Source organism: Cavia porcellus, unplaced genomic scaffold (genome assembly GCF_034190915.1).
Source record: "Cavia porcellus strain 051 isolate PalLab524CR breed Dunkin Hartley unplaced genomic scaffold, mCavPor4.1 scaffold_8, whole genome shotgun sequence".
In the NCBI taxonomy this organism is placed as follows: Eukaryota; Metazoa; Chordata; class Mammalia; order Rodentia; family Caviidae; genus Cavia; species Cavia porcellus.
This window is the reverse complement of record NW_026947491.1, coordinates 59449891-59470655: the sequence shown is the minus strand read 5'-3', so window position 1 is coordinate 59470655 and position 20765 is coordinate 59449891. Positions and strand designations below refer to the sequence as shown.

The following is a 20765-nucleotide window of genomic DNA, read 5'->3' as shown; positions in this document are numbered from 1 at the left end:
TAGATCTAAACTCTTAACTTTTGGTCCCTGGTCCCCAAAATCTTATCAGTTCCAGCATTCCTACAAAGTGCAGGTCTGAAATCTCCTCTGAGACTCAAGGCAAACTCTTAGGAAGATGAACATTCCTCCCAAAAGAAAATAATAAAAAAGAATTGGAAAGAAGCAAGACAAACTCAATAGAACAAACATTCAATCCTGTAGCTGTAAGTCCAGAACCTGAGGCAGGTGGTGAAAGGGCTTGTGCAGTCCTTCCCTATGATCCTGCTGGATTCATCCCATGTGACCCTGTCTTGGGCTGGCTTTTCTCACTACCTCTGCTTTCCTTACCAGATATTCCGCATTCCTAGCAACTCTGACTTTGGGAGTCTCTACTGCACTTTGACTTCACTTTTATACCTTCTCGCTCTGTCCTCTCAGGGACCCCTTATCTGACCTGCCAGGCCTTCTTCTGAAGTCCGAGTGGCTCCGTTCAGGAATCTGCAAATCTTAGACTCTGCAAAACTACCATATGTGTGATGCCAAGGTCTTGCTACCATCTTGATCAGTAGCCTGCTTGTGTTGGGATCATGGTTGTGGTGATCTCTGTACACCTGGATGATTGAACTTGAGGAAATACTTTATACCCCAAGGTGGCCTTGAGCCATAAGGGTTCCAAAGGTACTCTTCTTAAAGCAAACTCTTTTTGAAGGAATTTACTGTCTTATATTTTTGAGACTATGAAGTATGGGTTCTGGCCAGTTCCTAAGATGTCTTCAAATCATCTTTTCTATTGTCTTGATGCAAAGTACTAGGTTTCTTTTTAATGCTAATCTTTTCAGCAACCCTGCTCTCTTTGACCAGCGCTTTGTGGGTACTTCCTTTCTGTTGAAACTGTAAACTTTTCACATCCTTTGGCTACTTTTTTCCTTCTGGTTTTCACTATAAATCTAGCAAAAAGCCCCCCAAAATATCCATGCCATACCATGAACTTTGGGCAGACATGAACACGTGTAGTTGAAATCACAGCCTTTAAACTTTGCTTTTTCCTAAGTTGCATAACTTGTTCCTCAGATTGAAATCTGACATGGAGGTTTATTAGACAAAAGACATTGAAGTAGAGCTTCCCTGGACAAATGGAGCCCAAGGGTCTGGAGAGCTGTTAACTTGGCCCTTGACATACCTACCCTAAGGAACCTCTAGGGATAGTTTTAGAATCACTTGTTCTTCTTTAGTTTACTGTTTTATGCTTCATCTTTACACTTTCAGTGTGCTGTATTATATTTTCAAACTGACTCTTTCTTTGTCTGCAGAATGTTTCCTGAGGATCAAAACCAGATGCTAGGTAAGAACTTGTACTTGTACTTGCTTTGGTCTCCAGACCCAATGTCACAAGTCCTGAAGCTGGAAAGGCTACAGTATGACTTAACACATTTTTCAGCGGTTGCTTAAATAATTTTGCTACTGACTTTAGGTTTCAGCGGATTTTGTATGATAATATGTTGACATTAATGGCCTGACACCTGACCCTGACTGTGAATAAACTGCAAGCCTTGGGATTTCATGACTGCTACTTAATATAAATTACACTTAAAAGAATGAAGTAAAAGGAAAGGGGAGTAAAGCCAAATCCTGATAATGGAAATAGATGTCCAAATGGTCCTCAATCCTGTTTCATATTTTGCTCTTAGGGACGGAGGGAGGGACAGAGGAGGGAGATGCACAGATGAAGAGAAAGAAGGGAGAGAGGAGCGAGAGATAGTGACACAGAGACAGAGAGACAGAGACAGAGAGACCGACAGAGAGATAGAGAGGAGACAGCCTGAGAGACAGAGTCAGAGACAGACACACTGAGGTCTGGAGACTGCCAGTGACATACTCTGTCAACAAACATGCCAGAGAGGCAACAGAATATGATGGCAAGAAGTGAGGGAAGAAGTGTGTCCCTTCCAAACAATGGGCTCTCATAATTCAGGAACTTCTGCAGTTGCATACATTACCATCTATTTTTTAAACCTATATAATAATCCTACTTAATATTTCTCTTCAACCTTGAGAGTCCATTAGGAAAAGGCTTTAATTAAATGCACTGACTGGAGATGGGAGAGTGTTGTGATTGATCATGGTTTGCTCAGATGCGATAAGTCATTGATGTTTGGGAGATGAGATATTTTGTTGCTATTAGTTTAGAGAGAAAGTCTTTGATACCATTTTTGTGAGGTTTTGATATTATAGAAATGGAATGGGACCATTTTATTGTGTCAATCAGTTCAAGAATTATGGTATTTACATATTTTAGAAGAGAAATAGTCTTAGGTAAGAAGAAAGAGAAAGTACGATAAGGCGTAAAATGAAAAGAAAAAAATCAGTATATATTTAGATTATTGTAGCCATTTTTCTACATACTCTGTGTGCACGTGCATTAGAGCAGCTTTGATGTAATTCCTTGGAGAAGTGAAGGAAGGCACTGAGTAGACCCTTTGGAAAGCCTTGTTGGTTGTAAATGGGAAAGCAGTGTGGAGGTGTACCTGGGACTCCTGCAGAAGGTGGGGGAAGAAAAGAACCTTTGCAAACCGTATGATAAAAGGTACTCATTGAAATGTTATATAAGCAGATTTTAGGTTGAAACTGTTTTGCATATGGAATGACTTTGAAATTGTTATCTGTCAGGAACAGATGAATGACTTATTTATCTGAACAGTCCTGAATTTAGCATTCACTTCTAGCTGTCTGTTTACCTTCAGCTCCTCGTCTCTCAGTCCACGACCTTCACGGGGAACATGGAAAGGGATGATGCCTGGTGTTGAAGAGATCATTTGAGGTGGAGGCGAGGAAATAAGCAGGAGCTCGAGTGGCTGGGAGGTAATGCATCAGGATATACTTAGGAAGAAAGTGAGTACTAAGAAGCACAGAGAGAAGGAATAAGCCACAAAAGATTAAAAATGTAATGAAGTTGGCAAGAAGTCAGTAAGCAGTGTTAGCAAAAAGAAAGAAAGAAAGTAAGAAGTAAAGAATGCAGTATAACAAACATTAAAGAATATGCTAAAAAGGAAGAATGAGATAGTTAGGGCTACACTAAAATCTGAGCAAGGCAATGAGCATTCGTTACTGTCCAAGACAGTCTCGGTGGTAGCACTCCAGGCTTCTTTTTGGTCCTCTGAAATTTGAAGCTAACTTTTAGGGTGGAAGTGTGGGGTAGTTAGTATCTTGACAAACATCTGGCGTATACTTTTCCTAAACCTGCAGTGAAGACATTTTTATGCTGGAAGTTACTGCAGCTCCTGTCATCACTGCAGTATCTGTGCAGATATGCAGACTTCTGGGCCCGAGGCCCATCTCTCTCCCCCCGCCTGACTAGTGACCCGATACCCGTCGTGGAACTGTCCCTACACCCTGGAGACACTTGCTCTGATCTTGCTTCTTCAACTCAAGGCCAGACTTGCAAGAAGGGTTTCAATCTGTAGCACTGTTTCTTCAGATCACGTTTGTTCCGCAGTTTGCTTTAGTAGCATGTCTTCCCTAGTATTGTTCTGAAATGATGCTTACAAAGGTCACTCTTGGCAACCAACCTGCTCAAGGCTCAAGGCCTGCATGAATTGTTGTCAGTATACATTCTGATTCACTTCTCTGTGAGAAGGAGTGCCTCCTTGAAAGTCTCTTCTTTGATTCCTGTGACCAGGTTTTTCATGGACATTTCACTATTCTGTGACTCAGCCTGCTTTCGGCATTCACTGGCTTTGTGTCCACCACCCACTCCCTGCAGGTCCAGATTGCTGCCATGTTGCTGTACTGGGCACTGAACTCTCATCTGTCTCATGTTCTTATGCATTTTGAGACCAAATGAAATCAACAACTGTATTTTTAGCCTATATTTGGGCATTTAGAAGCCATAAAACCTGAAATTATGCCAATGTTGTACCATTAAAATGTTTAATGCAATTTAACAAACTCTTACAATTTCTGTGATGTTGAGTTTTTTGGGGGTGGGATATATACATATATCTTAATTTTTGTTATCTCAGTTTTGCTCTTGAGCTGATTTTCATCATCTTGAAAAATAGTCCTACTCTGTTCTTGTCTTTAAGTATTTCTGGTCCTCTATCAGTCTTGTTCTTACGCTAGCATGACCTGTTTTTCATGCTCCATCCATTCTTTCCCTAAATACCTCAGATAATGAATGGAATTGGTTGCTATGCAATTGATGTAAGAACCTCAATCTATTACTTTTCTTTTCTTAAAGTTTTCCATTTTATATGCAACTAGCAGTTTGTCTCTTCCAGTCTTATCTAGCTTTTCTGATCTACACTGCTCTTACTCTATCAAATCTTGCAGTGAAGTGAAGCTTTTGAATTTATTGGAATATAACAAGAGCTGAGTCTGGGCCTTCACAGCTGATGCTCCTGGATGCTCACTGATCCTCCTTTCAGGTGAACACCTTGTCCTCCATGGACCCTCCCTGATCTCTTTCATAAGGTGAAGTTCATTTGTTGACTGTTACCTAGTGTTTCTTACATACTCTTTGTAATTTTCAATGTTCTTGTCATGGTTTGTTTAATACTTCAAAATTTTTAAGAGCAGAGGCCATTTCTGTATTGTTCATGGTTATATTCTCAATGCCTACCATTTTTTCTACTACTATAAATGTATGTTGAATTGATGATGTAAAAATTGGCAGAAAAATTTTCCCAGTGTAGTTAAATGTCATCTGTCTACATACCCATTTGTCCAGAAAAAAATATACATTCTTCACGGAACGTAGAAATTTCATTATGATAGTATTAAAGTCAACTAGTGGAAATGACAAGATCTTGAAAGACAGTAGAAGAATGAGGTACTATACTGAATTGAAGAGATTAGAGACTGATGACCCTAATGAAGTATGGAATAATGGGGTGAATCTTGGGAGGGAAGATAGTGGAAAAGCTGATGAAGTGAAGTATGTAGCTTAGTTAACAGAATTGTATCAAGGTCACTTTTTTCTAGGTAAAAGATATGTGGGATCCTTTCATACAATTTTTGAAATTTAAGTCTAAAATTACTGCAAATTGAAAGATAAAAAGAAAGGTAAATTAGGTACTTTCCTAGACAAAGTATGTGTCTTAAAATTTAGAATCCTAACCCATAACAGTGTCCGGCCCTGTGGATACTTTGTAAATACTAAATTAATATCCTCTTGCTTGCTCTCACTTTGGAATTTAAAAGATTGTGTTGTCTTCTTTCCCTTCCTGCCTTGCCTAGCAACACCTTGACTCCTTTAGGGAGGACCTGGTCCCAAAGTGGGTGTGCTTGAGCGGCCAGCATCCTGCTTTTTTGGCAGCAGTGGTGCTATACTACGTTCTTTCTGAGTGTTAATAATTTGCTTTCATCAAGACTCAAGATGATGAAGAAGAGATGTATTAGGGAAAACAGATTAACAATGAAGAATGTGATCTGTTTCTACCATGATTTCAAATGGTACATATTTTACCTTTTAATTGAACAATTGTGTTGGTATGTTCATGCTGAGATATTGTAGCTAGAGTCCCAATTGGGCATCTTTAAAAAAACTTTTAAAACAATATATACATTTTTTAATACATTGAGGGCTGAAGCATCTTATCTCAAACTTTGTCCAGAAAATATCCCTTTAAAATATTTTAAACAAGTAAAATGATACCTTTTTATTAATACTGTATAGTGTGCTAGAAATCTCAAATATTGTGGCTTTTATCAAAGACAATGTAAGAGTTGATAAAAATAATCTTAAAGTCTCAGAAATTCTTGTACAACCTTTGTGAACATTTCCAAGGCCATCCTAAACTTAAGTATATCACTTTAAAACGGCACATGTAATTAATAGAAGTTGTAATAATGCCTGCTGATAAGCCAGAAATTTAAGGAAGTCTTTCTAAAGGTTTGATCATTTATAGAAGTGTAGGGTCAGTGTGTAATCATCTTACTTTTGCTCATAAAACCTTTGATTTGCAATTATTTCCTATTGAAAACACAGTTCCCATTTCAATTATAACTCTTTTGCTTTTATAAATCATGTACTATTAATGACAGTGTTAAGATCATCTTAGCAAAATATCTCTTGTCTGCTTCTTGTATCCTTCCCTAGGGATTTCTGATGTGCACAGATACCTACCTATGTATTCCTGTGCATCTATCACCTTTGTAACCAGGCACTCGTACATCACAAACATAAACATCCACTTGCAGAAAGTGTGGAATTTGGAGCAGAAGCTTCCCATAGTGAAGATTTTAACAGTGCAACTATTAAAAGGCACCTTGCTACGACCTTGTTCCTTTAGCATAATATATAGGTAGCTAGATGGAACAGTTTTAACTAGAGTGCCAAGAAGAAAAAAATACACAGAACCCTCAGTTTTAATATATATTGCAATTTTGAAAACTTTTACTGAGCATCTGTAAGTTTTCTGTTTTATGAGACATCACAAATGCTCTTGCAGGGCCATGGATAGAAAATCAATGTCATTTGCACTATTGAAGGAATTGCAGTGGTAAAATCGCCTTTCCTGAGAATACTGCAAAAGTGGTTGTCTTCTGGTCTTTTGTTTTATTATTAAAATGATGAACAAAAGGAGACTTTACATTTAAACATATTTTCTACATTAAAAGACGTAGGGTAGCCATAAGCAAAAAGCTAAATACACCAATGAATCCTTAATTACCTATATCTTTAAAGCACAGTCTTAGAGTATAAATTCTGAGCATATCATACAGTTCCTTAACTTTATAATTTTAATTTATATTGAATTATGCATCGCTCAACTCTCGGATTCTATACTTGTGGTGCTTGTTTCTTATCATGAGGATAACTAATACTTCCATGCCTTCCATTTTTTCTGTGCAATTTTATACAACACCAATAACAGCCAAAAGATGAATAACTGAAATACAAAAGCAGCTGTTACTTATTTAAAAATGATGTCACTATCTAAACCTAAGTGTTGCCAGTGGGCAGGGCAGCACCACCATGTAGTAATCTGAAATATTTGTTCAATAACTAATGTTCAAAAGTCTGCGTTGTAGAAAGGTTGTACACATCCGGACTAAGATTATACTGCAGTGCCCTCTAGCCTATATGGAAAGAAAAAAATGTTTTCCCTTTCAGCTGTTCATTTCTAGTGATACGTTGTTATATAGTGTTCATGATCTATTAAATGCTCCCTAAAAGGCTTTTTTGTATAGCAAACATTAAGTTGCCTTCATGAAGAGTGCCTTCTTGCAGAAAAATACCCAGTGTCTTAAAGTGTCAACAGATGCGGAGTACTGTACTGCTGTGTCTGAGCTGTGTTAAAGCTGTTTGTCTGACCGAGAGAGGGTAGAAAAGAACTCAGCTTCCTTCTCTTCTGCATCCCATCAAAAGATAGCTGTCTGTGAACTCTCTCCTTGAGTATGGCCAGGACAAATATCCCTGGTTACCTAATTATCCTTGATACCCAACTCTACTGTCTGCTAAATGCATTCTCTGCCTGTACATCATTTGAGAAAGAAAGACAATTTATAGGTTTATGCCTTCCTGGTTGTGTTGATTTAATCTTTATTACTAGACTTAAAAAATTAGTAGTTACTCATATCTTTTCTTCATTACTTAATAACTTTTCCCCCTCACTTTCCTTTCAGAGGAAAACATTGAAAAACTAAAAATTTAACATCAAGAATTTCATTAAGCAAAATCTGCACTGTATATTTTTCAGTTTTTCTTTTATAAATAAAGGATCTTTATTTTTATTTAAAGTCTCCAAGTTGTAGAGGCATGTGAATAGTAGAATATAATGTATTCTGTTTTGTCATTAAATAATCTTAAAAGTTTTCTTAAAAGGCAAGATGTCTTCTGATTATTGAATATTTTTCACGGAAAATATTAAAATATATAGACTTATTAACATAAAATATATGGCAGCACACCTATACTTTTAACACAAAGAATTGTAATTAATAATTAAAATAAAACTGTAATTATCAAAATAAGTGATAAATATGGATTGTAGCGCAGCATTCTGAATCGTGCTTTTTTTCCTTGTTGTTTTGCATAGTACAGTATTAGGCAAAGGATTCCCCAGTCACTAACTGTAAACTAGTAAGTATTATAAGGGTTATTTTGGTGTCATTTCAGAATTTGGTAGTTATTTAATTCTGTCCCCTTCTCTTACATTAAACATTTGAAGGTAAATAGATCGGAATTCTTTGGTTTGAAAAATTCAATTAAAAAATTAAAACTTTCAGTAGTGCTCAATTCTGAGCATTGAAGAAACTAGCATTTCAGACATAAATGTATCTTTACTACTAAAAGATTCAAAGCAATAACAATAATATACATTTAATGTTTTTTATATTTGATTGTGAACTATATGCTCTTAACAACAATCGGATTTCTGTGTCTATGTCTAAAAATATTAAATGATTTTTAAGTGAAATTTCCGAGATAACTATAACTATTTCCTGTACTAGGCTATTGATGTAGAAAAGCGCAGTTTATTTTCAACTTCTGTCATTTTCTTTTCTTTGCAATGTTGCAAGTGAAGTCTCACCCAGTGACTTCAACTTGGAGCTCATGAATGGAACCTGGCAGTGTTCACAAGTTGTCTACTAGTCCTGAAGGGAAGGGCTGGGCATAGAACGAAGACCCCTGAGTGACACTGGGAAGCCTGCGCAGGTGACTGGAGCTTTGAAGCCAGTGCTGTTCTCATATGCTTGTACCTTCTCGTAGTCTTTGGCTGAAATCATCCCTCAGGTTACTCATTTTCTGCATTCTGTGCCTAATGCTACATTGTAAAGAAGGAAAAATTTACATTTACACTGGTACTGACATTCTAATTTAGCTATGTAATACATTGATATCCTATTGTGCAAAATATGTGAACCTGTATTCAAATAAAGATAATAAACTATTGAGAGTGGGAAAGAGGGATGAGTTCAGACTGGGAGAGAGGAATTCTAATGTTTAGTGAATACTAGTATTTAGGAACAATGGAAGTGAAGAGTAGAATATATTTTTTGAGAGAAAGAAAGCTTCCTTCTGAAGGAGACAGAAGGGGTCCCAGCGGGTTGCCAAGGACTCTATCTTTTCCAGAGACTTTTATAGAGTAAAACCATGAGTTCAAGGTGGGGGAAGACTGGGAACTCACAAGGCAGATGGGCATAAGGCGGGACATAACTATAGTTAACCAATAAAGATCAATAGTTCAGGTAAAATTGATTACATTAGGGACAAATGAGAAAGCAAGTCACGTAGGAAGGAGGAGGGGGGGAACTATTTAGGGTATCAATCCCAGGATACGGGTGCATTTGTGTGGTCTGTTGTCCGAGCCCTGGCCCACAGCAGAAGGCATCAGCTTCCCTGGCAGGTGCCAGGTGTCTGCACTGGCTCCATTGAGGACCTAGCCCTATTTCACTGCCTATAATATTTTTAACTAACTCAGCTGCCTGCACATTAGTACATGTTTTTAGTACATAATGATTTATTCACTGTACATGATTGTTACATGATATTCAATGCATTTCAATTTCCTTCTTTTCCCCCTTATCTACTCCGTTTTTATTTTTCCAGTATCAGAGTCTTTTATTTATCTCACTGAATCATTGCAGTATCATTGTAAACAACTAGTTTTCCAGTTTTTAATGTGAAAAATATTAATTACTTTTCCAATGTTACCCTTGCCCAGTAAATCATAGCTCCTGGATTTCTAAGTAGATATTTCTGGCTGCAAAGCTCATGCTTTCTGCACACATGCCCAGGAGGATTACTTCAGAAAGAAATACACATATTTGTTGATGCTGAATACATTATGGCTTTGAGAATGCTTTATGTATGGCAGTAGTCTCTAAACTTAACAATATAGTTGTATAACTGATATAGGCCTAGTTCATTGTAATAATAATAAGGTAACAAGGAAATAAGACAAGCAGTTCTCTGCCTATTCCATTGCTCCCTATCTTTTGTAAAATTTTCCTTACACCAGCATTAATAACTGGACCCGGGGTTTAAGTATTATTTGTACCACAGCAATTTCCACCGGAAGCTGAGTAGTTTATAAAGAAAAGAGATTTACCTAGCTCAGAATTCTGGAAATCTAAGAGGGTGGTACTAGCACTTAGTCACTGTGGAGTGAGATCGCCTGGCTTCAGAGGTGGGAGGCTGTGGTCAGTTGGCATTGTTTTTTTTAGGTGTGTGATGAGGCAGAAAATTACGATCCAGAGTGCATGGTGGAGGCTGCTTAACTCATGGTAGCTGGGAAGCAAAAGGAAAAGAAGGGAATGAGGTACCAGTACCCCCAGTGAATTAACTTCCTTCTAGTAAGCTACCCCTCCTAAAAGTTTCACCACATTCTAGAAGTCTCTCAGGCTGGTGACCAAGTTTTGAACACATAATTATCCTTTCAAGGACATTTAAGATCCCAATCACAACACATTGGAACCATATTAATCCAAGTGAGTACAGCCTTCCTGACCTCTCAAGGGTCCCCCTGTCTGTCAACACCACTGCATTGGAGACTGAGTCACATCATGAGCTTTGGTTGGGACAAATGATATCTGAGTCATAGCAGTGCCTCAGATCCTGATTGTAAAGGCCAGTCCAGGTATATTAAGGTTTACATACATTTTAGCTTTCTTAAGAGAGCCTTGACTTGAAATATTTTTATTCTTTGCCATAAGAGCAGTATTTTAAAAATGTGCCATTCTGCTGGTGATCTTTCTATATCTTTTTAAAAAACAAAATCCCTTATCAAATCCTATAATCTGATTTTTCCACTCAGATTATGTTTGCTATCATCACAGGGCTCAGGAGACATATGCACTACTAAATAAATTATTAGGGCCTCCTTTCCCACCAGATGTGTCGCCCACGTGGTTGATAAAAGCAATCTCTTAGTCAGCTACAGTAAAAAGACTTGCGTCTGATTCTGCTGTCATTTTTTTCTTTTGTCTATTGCTTAAAATAGCTGAGCTTTATGTTTCCTTTTCCCTCATCATATGAAATTGCAAAACATTTTCTGATTTTATTCTTTTGTTAAACTAACTCCCCCTTTAATGGATGGGTTTTGTTTTCAAAACAGAGCATTACATTTTGGTTTAGTAACTCCCTCTGATATGATAAAGTTCTTATTTTGCTCATATAATCAAGATTTCCTTTCATTTTAAACTTAAAAATTATCCAGAAGATGTGGGTGAAAAATTTTCATGTACCTGATTTAAATATCCTAGTCTATTTTAATACAATTCTCGGTACTCCACTGGAAAATGTGGAGAATTAAGAAAATAGTGATGCATTCTGTCGCTGCTTTCAAACATACCGGATTTAAGACCCTCTTCCTTGTGTATTTAGCATAGAAACTGCTGGTTACCTACCCAAATCCTTTCTCCCGTTACTCAGAGAAAATCGATTTTTTTTTTTCCCAACTGGCCATGCGTCCAGATAAACACTCTTACTTCTTGGCTTCCTTTGGGTAGTCAATGAGATTAAACTGAAGTCTTTGGGTGGTCTTTCAGGAAGTCTATGTAAAGCAGGCTAACTCAGCTAAGAAGTAGACTTTTTGGATTCCTTCTATTTTTGCCTGAAACATAGTAGTATATTTGAAATCACAGCTTCCTTGGGCTTTGAAGATAAAAACAATGGAGAAAGATAGGTTTTGGGGCCCCAGATGACTTTGGAGTTCCAATAGCAGCAATTATTTGTCTTAGTCAATTTGAGCTAAGACTGAATATCTTGTACAACAGAAATTTATTTTTCACAATTCTGGAAGCTGGCGAGTCCAATACGAAGGCTTTACCTGAGTTGATATCCAGTGAGAGTTTGCTTCCAGGTTCGTATCTGTAGCTTTCTCCATGTCTTCACCTGGCAGAACGAGCAAGTGAGCTCTCAGGAATCTCACTTGCTACATTGATGTCATATAATATTAAGAGCTTGGAAGATGTCCAGAAAAGAGCAAATGCAATTATTAATGAGTTGGAAAATTAGGCCCTCACAAAAGGGTTAAAGAAATTGGATACATTTAGCCTGGAGCTAAAATGATATAATAAGGGTTAAAGAGCTGTTATTAAGGAGAACACAGACCAATGTTCTCTCTCCCCATAAAGGGCATAAAGGACTTGTTTAAGCTGGAAAAGAAAAGAAGGATTTAGACTACATGTTGGAAAGCGTTTTTTTGAAAGTGAGCGTAATTAAAGGAAAAGAAAATGCTACCAAGTTTGATCAGTTTCTGAGGAAGGTTGGAAACTCAGAGTCTCAAAATACTAGTGTTCTTGGCATAGCCCAGACTCCAGACTCACAGGGAACTGGGTGTGAGTCTCAGTTCTTGCCTTAGCTAACTTGACTACAGTGATTTTTTTTTTTTTTTTTTTTTATTGGTAACAGGGATCCAACTCATGACTGCCTGCTTGCAAGGCAGGCGCTTAATGCCACTGAGCTAAGTCCCCAGCCCCAACTACAGTGATTTTTAAAATTCTTCCATTTTGTAAGGATTTAGGGGGTTTTGGAGTATGTTATCTGGACAAATATTTAGGAGATCAAGGTGATGAATGTTATTCTTTTACCTTAACTGCTGAACTGTTGTTTGTTTGAGATTGCATAGCACATGACCTAGGCAATGTATTCTTCTCAGTATTGATTGTTTTTTTCTTTACAAGGATTTGGCTTTTACAGAAAAATGGAACCTAGCATTTTGTGGCAGGTAATTATTATTACTTAGTTTTACACAGCCATAACTGATTGTATTTGTGTGGATTTACACTTACACTGTGAAAAAAGTAATATAAGAAAGGTACTTCAAAATTAAACTCAAGGAAAAGTAAGTCTTAAAATTCCCCAAAAGAAATTACTGGTCTGAATACCTCATGCTTGAGGCACAGCATTGATTTCTCCTCTGTTTACTTGCAGGTTTGTTGTCTTCTGTCAGCTGTTTGTGAAAACTTCTGTATAGACAAAGCCTCTCACTGCTTGCTCGCAGCCACCACCCACTGTTCACCCCTGTGATGCACTCATAATATTGGTTCTACATATTCTGATGTGGCGGCTCACCTGCGTTGGCTATTAATCTCTGGTCTTAATCTTTGGTGTATTTTTCTTACTGAAATGTTATATAAACTCATGCAGTTATTAAAGTTTTTTGTGTTGCCAGAAACTGGGAAATGACAGAAACTCTAAGAGTTGTTCTGTCTTGACTCTCATCCCCATGGAAAGGCCTAATGGTCTTAGGCCAAGACCCCAGACTTTTTCACTAAGCAGGAAAATCCGGTTCCTGGTTATCAGGGCCTTCTTTAGAGTGCTTTCAGAGTACCATTAGAGCTTTGAAATTAAAAGGAAGTCCACACAGACTAAGAGGTCTCTGGTTGTAAGGTGTCAATCAAAATGTTTTACATGCATCAGTTCATGTCTTTTTTCTACTTGTACTGTGAGTTGCTCAGTATCAAGAGTATTATTAGTATTTTATTTTTTTTCTTTTTTTTTTATCCTTTCCATTTTTATTGGTACCAGGGATCGAACTCACGACTGCCTGCTTGCAAGGCAGGTGCTTATGCCACTGAGCTAAATCCCCAGCCCTATTATTAATATTTTAAAAGGAAGAAACAGAGTCATAGCAGATATAGATAACATGTTCAGAACCATGCAACGGGTAGTCAATGTACTATCATCTGAATCTAGGCAAGCCAGCTCCAGAGCCTGCATGAGTGACCACTGAGCCACGCTGCCTCTCTCCCAGTTTGAGCAGAGTCTGTTACCATGGAAGCAGGACTTTGAAAGAAGAGTGGCTAGAAAATGCCTTGACACATTCTAATTATTTGTTCATTTTTTCTGCAAATACTTTTGAAATTCTGAAACCAAAATCTGTCCCCCTGTCTCCTTAATCGTTATTTCATGACACTTACCTTGGGATACAGAATTTATTATGGCTCATTACCTTGGAACTCTCTTGATTCTAAAAACAGCTTTCCCATAACGTATTCTTCACTCCGCTAGAGCTGCTTGATGCAGAGTTGATATTCTCACAGTGACGTCCAGCTTTAAATTTTAGCTTTTCCCAAGGTGTTGATCTTTCTTGTCAGTTTATCTGTTCTTTATTATTAACCCAAGCTTGACTCCCCAATACCTACCTAATCTCCCTTAAAAAATGTATCCCTTAAAAAAGTACAAAGAATTTTTAAGTATAACAGATTTTCTTGCATCACCGTAACCGAAATAACTTTGGGCCAAGTTAGACCCTTCCATTCTGAGAAGTCTTTTACTCATCCCATCACAAAGAATATTCTTCAGGAAGCTCCAGTCTTTTGGTTACTGTAGCTCTTGCCACACTTCAATTCAAATTTTCTTGCATTTCATGCAGAGTTGTCTGGCTGCCAGCTCTTTATTTGGCTTCATGCTTGTCTTTGTCTAAGGATTCATTAGTATTTTGCCAAAGAAAATGACCATTGATTTTTTATCAGAGTACTGGCAGTGACTTTAGGGTTTCTCAGCCTTTTTTTCTCTCATCTCTGTGCCAGTTCTTCAGCTCTGTTTAGGTTCTGAAATTGAAAATGATGACAGGATAAAATATAGGCATTTGAGTTTCCTCTTGGAAGTGGCCACAGTCATTTTGAGTTTTAAAAGCATTTATTCATTAGATTGAACTATAACACAGGCAGTTTAATGTTATAATTAAGACCATAGTGGGAAACACAGGGTACTACAAAATATGTGTGACTTTCCTTCCGGGACACCTGAGGGAGACGATGAAATTGATTGTAGATTCTACCTCTCGTGACTAGGGCCCTAGCTTTAGTGTAAGTATAGGTCATAAATGAACATTGGTGTGACAGTAAACCAGTACCACTGCACGAGACAGCAGCAGGTCTGGGGCTGCCTTACCTTTGGGATGGAGCCTTGGATAAGAGAGTGATTGGTAATTAAGTCTCATTTTAGCTTTTACAGCTGCTTAGTAGAGCCTTGCAGTAAGCTGGAGGCGTATAGAGCTCAGGACACCAGGAGACAGTGCATTCAGATCACGGGAGGCTGTAACTGACTGTTGTAAGAGTATTTTGAACAGTGAGGCAGCCCATGGTGTCAGATTGGCAGTGTGGCAGGTGAAGTGCACTGAGCACTCTGGGTGGAGCACAGAGGGCAAATTCAGGGACCCTGAGCTACATCAGAAGAACCTAGTCCTCTACAGCAGAATATCAGCCACTGACTGGAGGATGGCAGGGAGATAATGATTAAATAGATCGTTGCTGGTGTCTCCAGTGACTAAGGCTGTAGCTTTAGTGCTAGTACAGGTCATTGATCAGGTTATCCAGGAAGATTTCAGAAGCAGTTCTTTCAGCACAGGTGTTACAGGGGTAATGTGTGTGTGTGTGGGGGGCGGAGGCGGGGGTTGGTCAAAGCTCTGAATCTGAGACGTAACCGCCTGGATTTATTTACCCACCTGCTATCAAATGTATGAGGGGAAAAAACCACATTAAAATGGGAAAATTAGTTTATTTACAATTTGGCCAAATTAGGAGGGCGGCTAGACACTCTCCCCCCACTCATACAAGTATACTGCAGTTTATAGAAGGAAAAGGGAAGAACAAAAGTCGGGAGATATGCGTGCGCAGATTTAGTAAGGCTTTGGCCCACCAGAAGACCCAGGATATGTTTGTTGATTCTTCCTTAGCACCAGGGTGTGGAGTGGTGGTTTATGCTCTCAGCATGTGGGAGTTGGAGATATAACTTACCTTTAGAAATGTCCTAATTTTCAAAGATTCATTTTACCGTTTTGGTTATGAGACTAACTAGCAAAATTGCTATGGAAGGCCTCAAAGACACCTACTGCTTGCCCCTGTCCGGCTATGATTGACAGTCCATCTCAATTCCTGGGTCTGTATCCAGAGGGCTGAGTCTTTTGGTCTGATTCTTGCCACTATCATAATTAATTCAGGAACTATGGAGAGCCCAGGCCTAAAAGGAATTGGGAAGGCAAAAACAGGAGAAGTGGTCAGGCTAGGCTCATAAAATAATATTTAGCATGTGCTGTGGGTTTAGAAGAGTCGTGCTTTCTTCCTAGGGTGGAGACAGCTAGATAAAGCATTGTTGTCATCTTTACAGTATGAAAACTAAAAACTCAAACTGAAAAGTTAGTAATTTTCTTGACCTCGTGGAAGAGAGTGGTTGCAGGACAGTGGGCCCCAAACATAAGGCAAGAATGGTGCCTGCAAAAGAGAGATAAAGACCCAAATCCTGGCTTGCTGGAGGAAGCTGCACGTGGACAGGATTTGGTAAATTGGGGACAGCTGAGAGTGAACTGATCTGAGCGGGTGAAGGCCTGAGGGAATGCAGATTGGGGAATAAATGTACTCTTTTGGGGTTTCCCTCATGAACCTTAGTGAGCACTCACAAAAGAGATTGGGGAGGATTCAAAAAGGTTTTCTTTCTGAGTAAAATAAGGGAAGAGAGGGGGATACTATAATTACAAGACTGGGCCTTGTAGGTGAGGAAGGGAGGCACATGGGTTCTGAGAGATGAGTGGTCCAGGCAGAAGGAACAGCCCCAGTATACAGGCCCCATGATGGGATGGCTTGGGGAGAGAGTAAGAGAAAGGACACTACTGGAATGGAACAGAATTAGCAAGGGATAGAGAAATGGCGGTAAAGTTAGAGAGGTCATGACCTGGACTGTGTAAGGTCTTTGGGAGCTGTGAATGGACTCGGGCTTTTATCTGGAGCAACACTGTGAGCACTGTGGGATTTTAGGTAAGAAGTGATATAACATGGCGTTGGATTTAAAATGGTCCTGAACACAGTTGGATACTTGTTAATAATGTTCATTCCATCTTTCACCACTGGTCCCTACTGTCACACTTTAGTGCATTTCTCCTGGAGAAAAGGGAACTTATATTTGCACAAAATCCTATGCATCAATATTTGTAGCAGCTTTATTTGTAAAAGCCAAAATTTAGAAACAATCCATACATTCTTTTTTTTTTTTTTTTTTTTTTTTGTATTGGTGATCAAACTCACAACCTTGTGCTTGCCAGGCAGGCGCTTTTAGTGCTGAGCTAAATCCTCACCCCTTAATCCATACATTTACAATGGAAAAAAAATTTGGTATATTAATTCAATGGAATGTTACTGGAGAACAAAAAGAACTGTTGAATACATGTAACAACAAGGGTGAATCTCAAGGACATTTGCTAATTGGAAATAGTCCCCCAGTTTTTTACACTGTATGATTCCAGTGGTCAACATGTTCAAAATGATAAAATCTTGGCAATGGAGAACACCTCAGTGGTCCTCAGGGATTAGGGTTATAGAAAGTATGTCATTGAAGGCAGAGAACAGGGAGTTTCTTTGTGGCTGTTTGTAAACCAGCTATATCCCGATTGTGATGTAATTTTACATGCATGACAGCATCATATAAAAAAGGTTTAAAACCCTGTAGTTTATAAGGTGTCTACATCCCTTCACTTGTCTGATCATGCACTGTGGTTATGTTTTCATTGATGGACGTTGTGTGAGGGATAAACAAAATTCTTCTGGAGTTTTGTGACTTTCTTGTGAATCTAAAAGTATTTCTAAACAAAAAGTTTCTTTAAACAAGGGATTTCTCTAGCAGTTATTTTGGATCAACACTGAAGGAGCAAGAAGGAAAGCAGGAAGGACAATTAGGAGACTGCTGGGCTCGTGCAGGTGGCTGGGGCCAGGATGCGACTGCAGTGGAGTGCTCACAGATGCCCTCTAGGCAGAGCAGTGGAGCCTGCTGTAGAAAGGTCAAGCCCCTGAGCTTTGCCGCTATGCCCTCACCATCTCTGGGTCCAGCCTTCCTCCTGGTGCTGACTCTGACGCTAGATTCTGCCACTGTGACTCCTCAGAGAAAATGTGGCATTACTTTCCTGGTGATGCCATGGGTTCCTGCTTTGTCACCAGGACTGCCTTAAGCCATCACAGGTCCCTGAGTTTACTGTTAAGAGTTATATTTTCACTATGGGTCCATTGAGGTGACTGCACCTGTCCTGGGTGTTCTGCACTGAAATTTTTCACTGGAGCCTGTTTCACATCTACTCTTCCCACTCAAGCCTTCTTGGGAAACATAGTAGACTCCTCTTTGGAAGCTTCTAATTCCATTTCCGCACTGCAGGTAGAGGGTGTAGGAGGTCACTTTAGGGATGTTTCTGAGTGCCTCTTCTTCTCAGGTCCTTCTCAAGAAACATTCCCACTTGAAAGAAGGAAGGGAAATCTCAGTATCAAAGCATTGTTCTTGCTGTGAATTGAGTTTCATGGTATTTGTCCTCACCTTTTTCAGGAGCATGACTGGCTCAGTCATCTGTGGGGGTGAATAAGCAGAAACTCAGTTTCTACCAGCTGTATTGTACAGGACGCAACTACTCCACCCTTGTTTTTGACTTTCCATCCTTCAGTCATTCTAATATCAGCACCGCAGGTCTCAAACTTTCAGAATACCTTTCTGTTGGTTCCTGGCTGCAGCCTGGTGTCCACTGTCCCATCATCCAGGAGGAATATGCTGACTTTTTGGCCATTCAGATAATGAACATTTTTCTTTTTCTGGCAGCTCTGCTAGGTCCTTGACACAAAAAATTTGCATTAAGCTCTTGAGTAGTTCTGGATCATTGAGTCACAGCTGCAGCCTATTTCTTAGTAAGGTTATGTAAAGCCTCCTATGAATTTTGAATCATCATTGGCATTATCTCAGAAAAGGGATGGGGACTTTTACTGGTTGCCTTCCAAGTATAGAATAAAAACTTTTATGGGAAAATAGAAAAGCTCTAGCTTGGTTTGTGATTCTTTCACTTTTATTTCATCAAAACACAATTTTTATCTGGTTGTGTATTACCTTAAGGCACTTTGTAACAATCTTAAAATTGTTGTAAGAAAAGCAAGTACATGATTTGTAGAGCAACATTAAAACAGATCTGTGTGTTTCTGCAGTGTTGCTCAAGTGTATGGGAAACGTCGTAAGCCATGAGCACCTCCTGGAGGGCTTGCCAGGGAGGCACTGCCAGCCTTTGTTTCCATCGTGGCACAGTGGAGTTCTTTCGGCTCCCCTGTCAGATTCTCTGTCCTCCTGGTAAAATTTACTTTTTGTCAGATAATTTCTGTTTTACATTTAAAGATAGTTGATATAATAAACTCATTTGTATTCTAGTTATAATCATCTGAATTATTTGCATTTATCAAAAATGTCCCCTATTCTTTTTTCCTTCTAATTTTATATTTCCTGGCACTCATTTCAGGTGCGGAGCAGAGGGTAATATTTAGTTACCAGTGTATTAGTTCTGAGAGTTTTGTAATCTTTATGTCAGCAAAGGACTTCTAAAACATTATGTTATGGTTTGAGAACTGGTGATCAACTTAACGCCAGCTAGATTACATCAGCATGCATTGAGAGAAGATGCTCCACCTGAGGAGGGTTGCCAGGATAAATAGGTGGAGAAGAAGGGAGGTGTAGAGAGAGGGTTGAGGCGTTAAGGAGACATTGTGGGTTCTCCTACGAGTTGCTGTCTGAGCCGTTGGTTCTCCTGGAGAAGCTTTGGTCCTCACATTGAGCATTGCTTCCTGGCTCCGGAGGGGAAGATGTGTGTTGCTTGATCTCCAGGATGAACTCGTCACGCTGCTTCCTGGCATGTGCCCAAACTGTGTTTGTCGTCGGAGGAGCTTGAGGCCTCCTTGTCGCTGAGGATGGCTGTGGTGCCTTTCAGGACAGCCTTGGTCTTTGTTGTCGGCTCCAGTGTAGAACCCTCATCCCACCAGCACAGCTCCTTCATCCTGCTGGCATAGACTTTCTGGCTTCCACCGCTGACCTTTGGGTCTTCCCGGCACAGATCCGTAAAAGAGACTGGCATGAGTCCTTCTTGTGGGCTCTGGACCTCCAGTTGAACTTGTGGGAGAGGCATTGTCCCGAGCTCTGGATTTTTATCTGGACTCATGTGGGACATTGCCGTGGGGTTAGGCTCTTGACTAAATAATATATGTCTTTGGTGCTGCAGATAGATCTCCTGCATTTTCCTGTATTAACTTCCGATGACCATTATAAAAATATTATAAACTCCATGTCCTAATCCTAGTTATTCTCTGTGTACAACCCCTGACTACAACACATTACCTTCAGGTTTTACCATGGTTACTCTTTGTTTTCACAGGCAATTGTTTGTGATTAAGTAACATTTACTTTACCTAAAATTTTAAATTTGTGTTAGTTTGATATATCATAAAATCAAACTTAGGATTTCAATAAGTTATTGGAAAATAGAGTAAGTTTGTGCCTTACGGCAAAACTGACCTGAATTGCTGTGTTTACTTTTCTATCATATGGTTACATTCATGAACATTTTAAGTTTTTTGAATCTTCACCGAGCTATGAAATTTGCCTATTGTACTTTCAGGCCATACATGTATAACAGTCCAGTGTGTGTGACATATAATAGGCATTCAATGGAAGTTATCAATTTTTTTAGAAATGTAGCCCTAAATTCAATGATGTGAAATATAATATGCTAAAAGACACATAATGACATTTGTGTTATCAACTGTTTTCTAGCATCACCCTTTCATCAGTGCATTATGATTATAGAAGGTCAGATTGTTTATTCAAATATAGTTTTCAAACATTGATAGGATATTCTTCAGATCAAAATATTCATTTAATCAGTAATATTTGGCTGTGGAAATTTGATGATATCAACTGTGTGGCTCAGTAGAAACAATACATCACAAACTTAGAATGTTATCTCCCATTAACAGAGTGTCAGTGTAGTACTTCTTAGGCCGGTGGTTCCTAAACCTGACTGCAAATTCCTATAACCTGAATAGGCTTTAAA

At 38.9% G+C, this 20765-nt stretch overlaps 1 protein-coding gene across 3 annotated transcripts in view; it reads left to right on the top strand.

Moving 5' to 3' along the window:
- Grip1 (glutamate receptor interacting protein 1) overlaps positions 1-20765 on the top strand; it is a 633384-nt gene that overhangs the window by 162401 nt on the left and 450218 nt on the right. The gene's annotated exons all lie outside the window — the stretch shown is intronic.